At 36.2% G+C, this 11995-nt stretch overlaps 1 long non-coding RNA gene across 1 annotated transcript; it reads right to left on the bottom strand.

Moving 5' to 3' along the window:
* Positions 1-10391: 10391 nt before the first annotated feature.
* Positions 10392-11272, bottom strand: LOC138878775 (uncharacterized). Its single transcript, XR_011402553.1, has 3 exons — positions 10944-11272; positions 10764-10843; positions 10392-10641 (listed from the first exon to the last, which is right to left on the bottom strand). It is a non-coding gene; the product is annotated as an uncharacterized lncRNA (long non-coding RNA).
* Positions 11273-11995: the final 723 nt, after the last annotated feature.

The following is an 11995-nucleotide window of genomic DNA, read 5'->3' as shown; positions in this document are numbered from 1 at the left end:
GCCATTCGTCTCGGCAGCTTCGTACTTAATACTTGAGAATGGAATTGGTTTAGTAATAGTTGAATTAGCACCTTCAAGGCTGGTTATGACATGCTTAGTCATTTGATATAGATACATGTGGGGAATTTCTGTAATTATTTTTATCTGTTTCGTTGCTACTTGATGTACATTCTCCATGTCTACTTTATGTATTTCTATTACTGTTTGACTACTAGTAAGTGTCAAGTCAACCCCTCGTTACTACTTCTTCGAGGTTAGACTAGATACTTATTGGGTACGTGTTGTTTTACGTACTCACGTTACACTGCTGCACTGAATGTGCAGGTACTAAGACTGGTACTACCAGTGATCACACGGCATGTAGCTGCACTTCTATGGAGACTTAATGGTGAGTTCCTTGCCTTGCTTCGGTCTGCAGCACCGGAGTCTCCATCTACCTTGCTTATTAAATTTGTCTATTACCCTTCAGACAATAGTTGTATTAGCTTTGTATATTCTCTAGATTGCTCATGCACTTGGGGCACCGGGTTTTGGGGGCTTCTAGCTTTTAAATACTGTTGTACTTATTATTACTATCACTATGGTTTATGTATTTCTCATGCTGATATTTTTTAGAAAAGAGTATGTACGGTTGCATGAGATCTTACTTATTTTGTTCTTTTAAAAAAGGAAACTTCTGTTTTAAGGTTAAAAGGGGATAACTAAATTGGAGGTTCACTTGTGAGCTTGCTTAACGGCAGCGTTAGGCACCATCGCGACCTATTACGGATTTTGGATCGTGACAGAACTACTTCTATAAATACAAGATTTAGTTTATTGTTCCAGAGACTTGCCTAAGGGAGCTAAATTTAATCTATTCATATATATGAAAGCTAAAGGGTCTTGATATCGTAATATGGAAAACATGAGATCGCCGAGTTTTAGAATTAGTCAAGAAAAAGTTAAAAATATTAAATTTAGAGGTTAGAGCAATGTACTTCAATGTTGTACATACTTTACTGCTTTTGTAAACTTATATCTTGCGAAATAACAAAGTATATAGTTATTAGAATTAACAATAATCTCATGGGTTCATTTTTCACAAGGCATTAAAGAGGTATAAGACATCACGTTTTCCTTCATGGTATAATTTTTGTTTCTTAATATACAAACTACAAAGCAAGGGTAACTGCAAGTCTGATGTCACCACAACGTTAAAAGAAATTATTTTGCACTTTTCCTTTTAATAAAGATGACAAAAAGTAAGGAATTTTGCTCTCACTAACATTCTCTATCGGCGCACGTTAACGTGGCTTTGCTAACGTGCGCTTGAAAGCCATGGGAGGGAGAGGCAGACCCAAGCGGAACCAGACGAAGATACCAGTGAATGATCAGCGATCAATGGAAACAAGGAGTGTTGTGCTGGAGCTGTTTGTGTCACCAAAAGGGTTACGAATCGAGGAGCCGAGTGAAAACTGTACTCCTAGAAGCATGCAAAGTGAGCTAAACAGAGTAGATGCAGATCTATCACTGGGCAAAGGCAAATCGAAGGAAATTATAGCTACTCCCGCAGCTGAGCGAGCTATAATTGACGGATCTGGGCAAAAGGAAGTACAAACACAAGGAGTGAAACAGAATAAGAATGTAACACTACCATGCAGCTCAGGTACTGTTAAAGACGGCGAGCAAGGAGAAGCAAGGAAGATGACCATGGACCAATCCTGGGCAAACGTGGTTGCAGGGAACAAATTGGCTATGAAAGGGATGAATTTACAGTACATAGCTCCAACAGTTCAAAATGGGGAAAAAATCGCGAAGCTAGAAATTGAAGATGTTGAACTAGAAACTGAGAAATGAAGTTCTGCTATTGTTCTATATGTGATTAGGGAAACACCTACAATTGGAGCTATGGATCGATTTCTGACCTCAGTGGGTAAGTTTTCAGTGAAACCACAAATCTTCTACCATAATGAAGGATATTTTGTAATAAGGTTCACTAATTTAGAGGAGAGGGATCAGGTGTTGTACTTTGGGCCACATACGATTAATAACAAGCCTATGATAATGAAGGTTTGGTCGGATGATTTTAATGTACATGATGAGGTCCTGAAAACCATTCCCCTATGGGTGAGGTTTCCAAACTTACCTATAAATTGCTAGGGCATGAAAGCTTTAAGTAAAATAGGCAGCACATTAGGAAATCCAATATATGCAGATGAATGTACTCTGGTTCAGTTAGGATTTCTTATGCACGTATGCTGATAGAAATGGACATCACAAAGCCTCTACCTAGATATGTGAAGCTGCAGGATCATAAGGGGAGGTTAATCCAGCAGGAAGTCACCTATGATTGGGAACCAAAATACTGCACAAAATGTCTGAAAATTGGACATGATTGTGCAGAGATTAAAACAGTACAACTCCAAAGAGTGGTGCAGCAGAGGAAGATCATAAAAAATAAGTAAGTATGGCTCAGAACTGACAGACAACATGATAATGTGAAGAAGGCTGAAGTACAGCAGGAAGCAGCAGTGATTAATCAACAGAGTGAACCAGATCCAATAAACAGTGATGCTTAGAGAAAGGAAGAGGGGTGGATAACTATCCTAGGAAAATTAGCAGCAAGGGCAGCTAAAGCTAAACAAGCTGAGGATCAGGAGATATTGGGAAGCAATGGATTCCAAAGCCTAACAATAAATCAAGCATATGATGAGCCATGTACAAATACAATGCAAGAGAGGAGTTCAGAGGTGCAGGGGTTGTATCACCACCCATACTTTATACCTGTATGAGTGTGATAACTTGGAATGTGAGGGGACTGAATAAGACTTATAAGCAAAAGGAGATAAAAGAATTTATAAAAGGGAATAATAAAGCAATAATAACATTAGTAGAGCATAGAGTAAAAAATCAAAAAGAGAATGCAATGATAAAGAAGCTAGCACCTGGTTGGGAATGGATTTCCAACTCAAGTATAAACCATAAAAGCAGAATCTGGCTCATGTGGGATCCTAGGATATACACTTTTGAGCCAGTGGAAATAGAGGAGCAACTGATACATGGTCAAGTCAGAGTTATTGCAAAAGCTGTTATGTTTGGTTTTTCAGCAATATATGGATTACATACTGTTAAAGACAGGTTAAAGCTATGGGACAAGATGAGGCAAATCCACAGCATACAACAAGGACCTTGGCTAGCTATGGGAGACTATAATGTTGTTGTACATCCACAAGATAGACTATGTGGTACAGAGGTCCAAGATATGGAAACAAAAGATTTTAAGGAGTATATGAGGGATACAGGAATGAATGAGCTGCAGTATGTGGGGAGGAACTACACCTGGACTAATAATCATACCTATAGCAGAATTGACAGGGGACTTGTAAATACTACTTGGATGATGACAATGCCAAATGTGAAAGTTCAGGTGCTGGAACCAATGGTATCTGATCACTCACCACTGAAGCTAGAAATCTGTCAGGCACAAGGAAAGAAGAATAGGCCTTTCAAGTTCTTTAACTGTATTGTTGACCACGCTCAGTTCATGCAACACATTGAAGAAGCTTGGAAGGATATGAGCACAAATGGTAGAATGCAGACAGTATGAAACAATCTTAAAGGGGTAAAAGAAGCTATCAAGATCCTAAATACTCAGCATTACAAAGGGGTCGATGGAAAGATCAAAGAGATAAGGAGAGAGCTGCAGGGAATACAAGAGGAAATGAGCTCAAAGCTGCAGAATAAGGAGCTAATTGAAAAAGAAAAAGAACTGAAGGGTGAATTAGAAAAATGGGGAAAGATAGAAGAAAGCATATACAGGCAAAAGTCAAGAGTGCAATGGTTGAAGTTGGGAGATTCTATTTCAGCCTACTTCTATGCACAAATGAAGAACAGGAATCACTTGAATGGAATCCAAAGCTTAACAAATGAGGTGGGAACTCAGCTCATGATGGAGGAAGATATAGAAGCAGAGATACTAGGATACTATAAAAAATTGCTTGGATCAAGAGCTGACAGCATACCAGCCATCAATCCAAATACCATGAAGCAGGGAACAACATTAAATAGAGACCAACAGGTTCAACTAATAAAGTTAGTCTCCAAGGAGGAAGTGTGGGAAGCCATGACGGGTATCAGTGACCTTAAAGAACTTGGTTATGATGGGTTTAATACCTTATTTTTCAAGAAGACTTGGCAGATTGTAGGTGAGGATATAACAATGGCAGTGTTGGAATTCTTTGAAACAGCACATATGCATAAACCTATCAACTGCACAGCAATAACTTTAGTGCCTAAAGTCACAAACCCTGTGAGTATTAAAGAATATAGGTCTATCTCATGTTGCACAGTTCTATACAAAGTGATCTCCAAGGTTATAACCAGGAGATTGCAGGAAGTTATGGAGGACTTAGTAGACAACACACAATCAGCTTTTGTGCCTGGAAGAGTGATAGCTGATAACATAATTCTAAGCCATGAATTAGTGAAAGGCTATGGAAGAAGAGGAGTATCACCCAGATGTATGATGAAACTGGATATGCAGAAAGCTTATGACTCAATTGAATGGCCATTCATGGTGCAAGTTCTAAATGCATTGGCTTTTCCTGACAAATTTGTGAAATGGGTTATGACATGCATGGAGACTGTGACTTATACTGTGATGATAAATGGAAACCTGACAAAACCATTTGAGGCCAAGAAGGGGTTAAGGCAAGGAGACCCTATGTCTCCATTTTTGTTTGTGCTGGCAATGGAGTACTTAACAAGAAGTCTCAAAACACTGAACCAGATACCAGATTTCAACTACCATCCTAAGTGTGCAAAGATGAAAATCATCTTGCAGCTTGGATTTGTTAATGACCTTTTATTGTTTTGCAGGAGTGATATAGGCTCAATAAAGCTCTTGTTCCAATGCTTCATGGAGTTCTCAAATGCTTCTGGCCTGATGATCAATAAACACAAGAGTTCCATCTTCTTTGGTGGAGTATCACAAGCTGATCAGGAGGAAATCCTAGAGTTTCTAGGAATTCAAAAGGGTAAGCTGCCAGTAAGATACCTAGGTGCCCCACTAAGTTCAAAAAGAGTATCCATAGCCTAGTGCCAACCTCTAATCGACAAGATAATGGGAAGAATAGAGTCATGGACTGCCAAATTTCTATCTTATGCTGGCAGAGTCCAACTGATAAAAAGTGTGTTGTTCTCTATACAGACATACTGGGCACAAGTTTTTGTGTTGCCTAAAAAGATTACAAAGTTAATTGAAGCAATGTGTAGAAGTTTTTTGTGGACTGGCGAAGGAAGTATATCGAAGAAGGCTCTACTGGCATGGGAGAAAGTCTGCTTGCCTAAATCTGCAGGAGGCTTCAACATTATGAATATAGCTGTGTGGAACAAGGCTGCCATCTGTAAGCAATTCTGGAATTTGTGCAAGGAGAAAAAGAAATTGTGGATCCAGTGGATACATAGCTACTACATCAAAGGAAGACACATATGGGATGTTCAACTAAAACAAGTATCGTGGATAGTGAATAAGATCTTAAAAGCAAAGGAGACATTCATGGATGCAGGACTCAGCTATGAAGACATCATGAATATGCAAAGCTGCTCAATCAAAAACATATATCACAGGTTGCGTGGAAGATTTGAAAAAGTTAGTTGGAGAAGGATAGTCTACCATAATACAGGATGCCCACGATGGACATTTATTCTAACTGTGGCAGCTCATGGGAAGCTATACACAAAGGATAGATTGCAGAAGTGGGGATTGCAGGTGGATCAGAAGTGTGTATTGTGCAACCAAGCCAATGAAACTATACAGCACTTGTTTTTTGAATGCACATATGCGAAAGCATTGTGGAGCGCGCTGTTAACATGGCAAGGAATTAGAAGACCTGTAGCTGGTTGGGATGAGGAACTACGATGGGCTGAAAAGAAGACTAAAAGAAATACAGTTGTTGCAGAGTTGTATAAAATGGCAGTAGCAGCAACAGTATACCATGTATGGAAAGAAAGGAATACTAGAATTTTTCAAGCAAAGGTGACAGGTTGGGAAGCAATGAGTAAGAAGATCATTCAAGAGATACATTGTCGAAGTACCAAACATACAGCGGGGATACTACATAGACTAGATTGGTACCCAGTGTAATAGTTAGATATAAGTGTATATAACAGCATATGGGGAGGGGGTGAAGTATAGGAAAGAAGGTTATCTTGTAAGGTTTTTTTGACTTACTTGTAAATATTTTCCCTGGTAATACAAAGTTTAATTACCAAAAAAAAAAATGACAAAATAAAAGAACCAACAAATTCTCCTGCCACATCCAATAAAAAGATGGCAAAATGATTGTACAAACGGCAAGGATTTAATCTATGTTCACCGATAATGCCAAAAAAAAAAAAAAAAAAACAGTATAAGCGTAATTTAATATAATATAACAAGTTAATTATTATTTTGTTAAGTTATCAAATAATGCTCACTATAGATATTTATATAAAATTATTTTGTAAGTGACTTGTCCAATAAATATCAATAAATAGCCAGTCACTGTCATGTACAAGCAACTTCAATGCTATAATTGATGTGATCAATCATTTTAGCAAACACTCAGGCCAAAGAATAAATTTGAAAAATCAAAATTATTTTTTTTAAAAAAATAAATGATAAGAAATTGGCAATGGATTGCTTCCAAATAAAAGAGGGAACAAATTTTGGAAGGTATTTGGGATTCCCTATGCTCCATACATGCCAAAAAAATGCGGACTTTCAATTCCTATTAGATAATTTCAAATCTAAATTGGCAGGATGGAAAACCAATTTTCTTACTATGGTAGGACGAGCTACTCTAATTAAATCAACCTTTAATAATTTGCCAAATCACATTATGCAATATATTCACATTCCTACATCAATTATCAACAAGATGGAACAGTACCAGCGTAATTTTCTATGGGGATATGCCACAACAAGGAAAAAATTGCATCTTGTAAAATGGAGAAAAATTACAACACCTACTGAAGTAGGAGGCTTAGGGATTTAGAGTCTTCATCAAAAGAATAAAGCATTACTTGCAAGTCTAGCATGGAGAGTCTTCCACTCACATCAAAATCTTTGGGCAAAGGTTTTAATTAATATATTCGTTCATTTTACTTCTTCTAGCAATCACTCCATAACTTGGCATAACATACTAAAAGGTTGGCAATATTGTCAACTAGAACTGCAATGGCAAATTGTCAACAAGTGAACACATTAATTTCTGGGATGACACGTGGATAAAGACTGGGCTTACTGTTCGTTCATTAATAAGCAGGCCTTTACCTATGGCACAACAAAAAATAAAAATTAATTCAATCTACAATCACAATACTTGGAACTAGAACAAGCTGCCTTTTCAACTTACTGACGACATAAAAAATTTGTTAATAACTCGTTATATTTTCATTTACAAGAACAAGGGTGATTGTATTTACTGGGCTTTAACAAATGATGAAAAAATTTCGGTTAATTCAAAGTACAAGGCGTTGCAAAATCAAGATGTTGATGACATAATATAATTTTTTATTTCAAATGGATATGGGACCTACCTGTACATTCCAAAATTAAATATTTTATTTGGTTAATTAATCATAATAGACTACCAATATTTCAATATCTACGACATCCCAACATTACTACTAACGGTGAATGTGTATACTATCATGAAACGGACAATCCTTAAGTCATCTATTTCTAACATGTGTTAATGCGAAAAATTATTGGAATGCATTGGGTATGGGTAGTTATATAAATAACTTACTTAATTTCAATACACCTAAGGAATGACAACTTCCATTACTAAGTTATAAAGACCATAAATTTTCTTACAATGTAAATCCGCGTACTTATTTACTAATAAGTTTGTGGAATATTTGGACTATCAGAAATAAAAATGTTTGTGAAGGCATGCATAAATCTATTAACATTCACTTTACTACTTAGCAAGCAACTGAATTTTGTTACCTAGTTGCTTCATCTCATAAAATACAAAGACGGGTCAGAGTTCCCCTAAAATGGATACCACCAAACCTAACATATATAAGTTAAATACTGATGGGACACACTCATCAGTCTCTAATAGAAATGGTATTGGCGGCATAATTAGGGATCACAAGGGGAACTGGATTCTAGGCTTCTCAGTTAATATACTTTATCAATCGATTATTGCTACAGAATTATTTGCATTATTACAGAGATTTACATTGGCAGTACAACACAATCTAAAACCATTTCAAGTGGAGATTGACGAGGTACTCACACTGCTACATGATAACAATATAATATATGCTAATCTCCTGACTGATTGCAGGCACCTGCTGGGACAGCTACATGATCCAATAGTTAGTCATGCGTACAGAGAAAAAAATAGATTAGCAGATCAACTAACAAAATCAGAAAGCTTTTTGGAAGGAACTCTACTATGCAGATTTTTTAACAACCACCACTTTTTGTTAGCAAAATATGGGATAAAGATAAGCGGGGTATATCGACTACACGCTTATTGCCGCTTATTGCCGCTTAGTGCATGGGACTTGCCAGATCCACCTACAGTGCATGCAAAAAGCAACGATAACACAATACCAAATGTTTTTGGATGTTGTGATGATAAATCAACTACTATGACTACAAACAGTATAGCTAGTACTAATAATGACTTACCTTGTAATATGGTGCTACCTGAGCACCAAAACCTTTGTATGCATATGTTTGTTTAATATCATATCTATCTTTAGTACCAAAAAACAATGTACAAGCAACTTGAACAATCATCCTTTTTAAAGATCGATGGTGGGGACCAAGATTGTTTGTCCCGGCAATAGGAGTCGCACGCATGAACAACTTATAAATTCTTTTCTCTCTAAATCTTTTTTCATCCCTCCCTAGGAGCTTCCCCACTTTATTTCCTTGAACTCGAACTATGGGGGTTTAACGGGTGGGCCGGGCCGGTCCGAATTGAGAAAAAAAGGTGATCGACCGGTTTCCAATCCGGATCGGTTACGGATTATTCAAAATCGGGCTTAACGGGTTTGGATCTATCCGGATAAAAAATAAACCGAAAGAGTTATGGGTCCAATGGCTCGGGCCGGGTTAGTATATTTTTTTTTTTTGTATTTTGTATAACTATCGTAATTTATATTAATATAAAGTAAAAATATAAAATAAAAAAAATAATCTTATAAAAAAAGTGTTTGAATAAAAGGATGTAAAACTTTAAAATCTTTATATTTGAAATTTTGAATATTTCATTAAGAATTTAAGATAATAGAATACAATGAAGATGGAAAAAAATTGCACTTATAATTTGCAAGTTCTTTTTTTATTTCAAACTTACAAATTAAAGTTTACATTTAACAACAACTAAATTAACGAAAAAAGAGTAAAACTAAATTTTTATTGCATAATAGTACTTAAATTAATCTAACAAACTAAAACATTAAGCATAAATACGTCTAATAATTTTAAAATAACATAAATTGTCTCAAATCAACTTAAATACGAATTTGTAGAGGACGCTCAAGACAACTCTTCATATGCCTCCTTAAACAGCCTGTGCTCACCCACTTTAGACAAAGATTTAAGACTAGACCATAATTCTTGCATTTTACTTTGTGAACTTCTTCATTTTCTTCTACCACCTCAAAGTGTTCTCAAACATATGAGCGCACTCTAAAAGTACGGAGCATGATTTAACTTGAATTAGATCTTGATATTCATACAACGTATACGTTGCGAGTATATTCCTTATCGTCTTTTATCTCCCTCTTCTCTCTTTCTCCTCCCTATTTCTTCTTTTCTTCTTCCCTTTTCTTCCGTTCCACATTTTCTTGAGCTGAGTAGGGCTGTGCACGGATCGGATCGGATCGGATTTAGCATATTTCGGATTCGGATTTCGGATTTCGGATTCTGAAAAGGGCAATCCGAATCCGATCCGAATTAACATTGGATCGGATCGGATTTGAAACTTTGGATCGGATAAATTTTCGGATTGTAGGATCGGATTGTTAATTTTCAGAACTTTTTCGAAGTATATAAACAAATGTTGGAAATTACTTTCCAAATACAAATTGAGCAATCACTTTTCAAATACTTGTTTTAACTGTAAACTTCGAAATTAAGTACTTAACATTGTTACATGTAACTGAGTACACAACTGACTGAACTGAATGTTCAATTTACAATACAAAATGATTTAAACTGAATGTTCAATTTACAGTACTGAATGTTCAATTTACACTTTACAGTACACAACTGAGTACTGACTGAACTAAGTACTCATAAAAATTAATAATGCAACTGAGTTCAAAAATGCACAGTCCTAGTAACAATGTTCGAACTTAACAAAACAAAACAACAATCTGAAATTTACACAACTGGACAGTAAACCAAAGTACCAAACTGAAGACCCCAAAACAAAACACAATCAATTGTCTTTCAAACCAAATTTTCATAGCAAAATAAAACAAACCAAACTACTAAAGTCCCAACAGTTCTTTAAAATATTACACATAACAAAAGAGTTCCAAGTTCCATGTTTTGGGAAGCCGCAACAGTCAACACAAACCAGCAACTAGGCCAAATGTAGCTCTCAATCTCAGATTCTCAGTAGGACTGTGAGACAAGTTAAAAATCTGCAATTTCAAACAATACAAAGAGCATTTTCAGAGAAAGAGAAAGATAGCTCATGGTCCAGAGCAAGTGTATAATGAATCAATACAAAGATCATTTTCAGAGCAAGTGTATAATGAAATACCTGAGCTTGTAGCCTTGTACAACAGATGGAAAATCACTATATGTCGACAATGCAAGGCTCTCTTCCCGTATTCATAAATTCTGTATAATAAGATAGTAACACAAGAAATTAGTTTAGAAGTAATCTAAATAAACATACAAATAAAGTATACATTAAACACAAGTAATAAGATAGGCTTACCAGCTTCAAGTTGTTCAAGATTATCTAAATCTTCTTCAATTTTAATCGAAGTTGTTGATTCATTACGAAGCCAATCTTGGACACACACAAGAGCTTGAACCAATCTAGGAGTCAATGAACTCCTAAATGGATCAAGTATGCGTCCGCCGGTGCTAAAGGCTGATTCTGAGGCAACACTAGAAATCGGAATGGCTAGCACATCACGTGCCATCTCAGCAAGAGTGGGAAATCTAGGTGAGTTCAACTTCCACCACCCCAGAATGTTAAACTTTTCATGGTCTTCCTCAACATCTTCACCCAAATATTTATCTAACTCCGTTTTAGAATCAACTCCGCCACATTTCTTATGTTGCTTTAAATCTAGCATGAATTTTGAGAGCAATGATGAAGAAGATGGAGAAGATGGACCAGAAGATGGAGAAGATGGAGAAGAAGAAGATGGACATGAACCAGAACCACCATTTTTCATTGCATACACATTAAACAAAGTATCCATGTATGTTTTCACATCCTCTTGTATTTTCAAACCTACTGTTTCTCCAAACATAGAACCAAGTGCAAATGAAAGAGTATTAAACTTATGGCGTGGATCAAGCACACATGAGATAAAAATCATTTTGTTCATCTTATGTGGATCCCCCCAATACTTGTCAAATTTTTCTTTCATATTCTTTGCCATTTCTCTCAAGAAAGCATCTTCATTTTGCATCAACTCTTTCAAAGAAGAATCAACAACACATATTTCAAGAAAGTGCACATTAGACGTAATATAAAGTGTACCTGATACTTTCAAGGTGAGTTCATAAAAAATTTCCAGAAACTTCACAATACGTCTTACACTATCCCAATCACTACTTAAAAGTGGACCTGCAGGTTGTCCATCCTCACAAATGCAGTTAGAAATACATGACATCAAACCATAATCAATATCACAATACTTTGTAAAGGCTTCCTCATAAACTGTAGCAACCTTCAACATCAAATATGTGGAGTTCCACCTAGTAGGAACATCCAAGCACAATGATTTTTTAGAAGTTATCCTATCAAGATCA

This window comes from Nicotiana sylvestris, chromosome 9 (genome assembly GCF_000393655.2).
Source record: "Nicotiana sylvestris chromosome 9, ASM39365v2, whole genome shotgun sequence".
Taxonomy (NCBI): Eukaryota; Viridiplantae; Streptophyta; class Magnoliopsida; order Solanales; family Solanaceae; genus Nicotiana; species Nicotiana sylvestris.
This window is presented reverse-complemented; position numbering and strand designations above follow the sequence as displayed.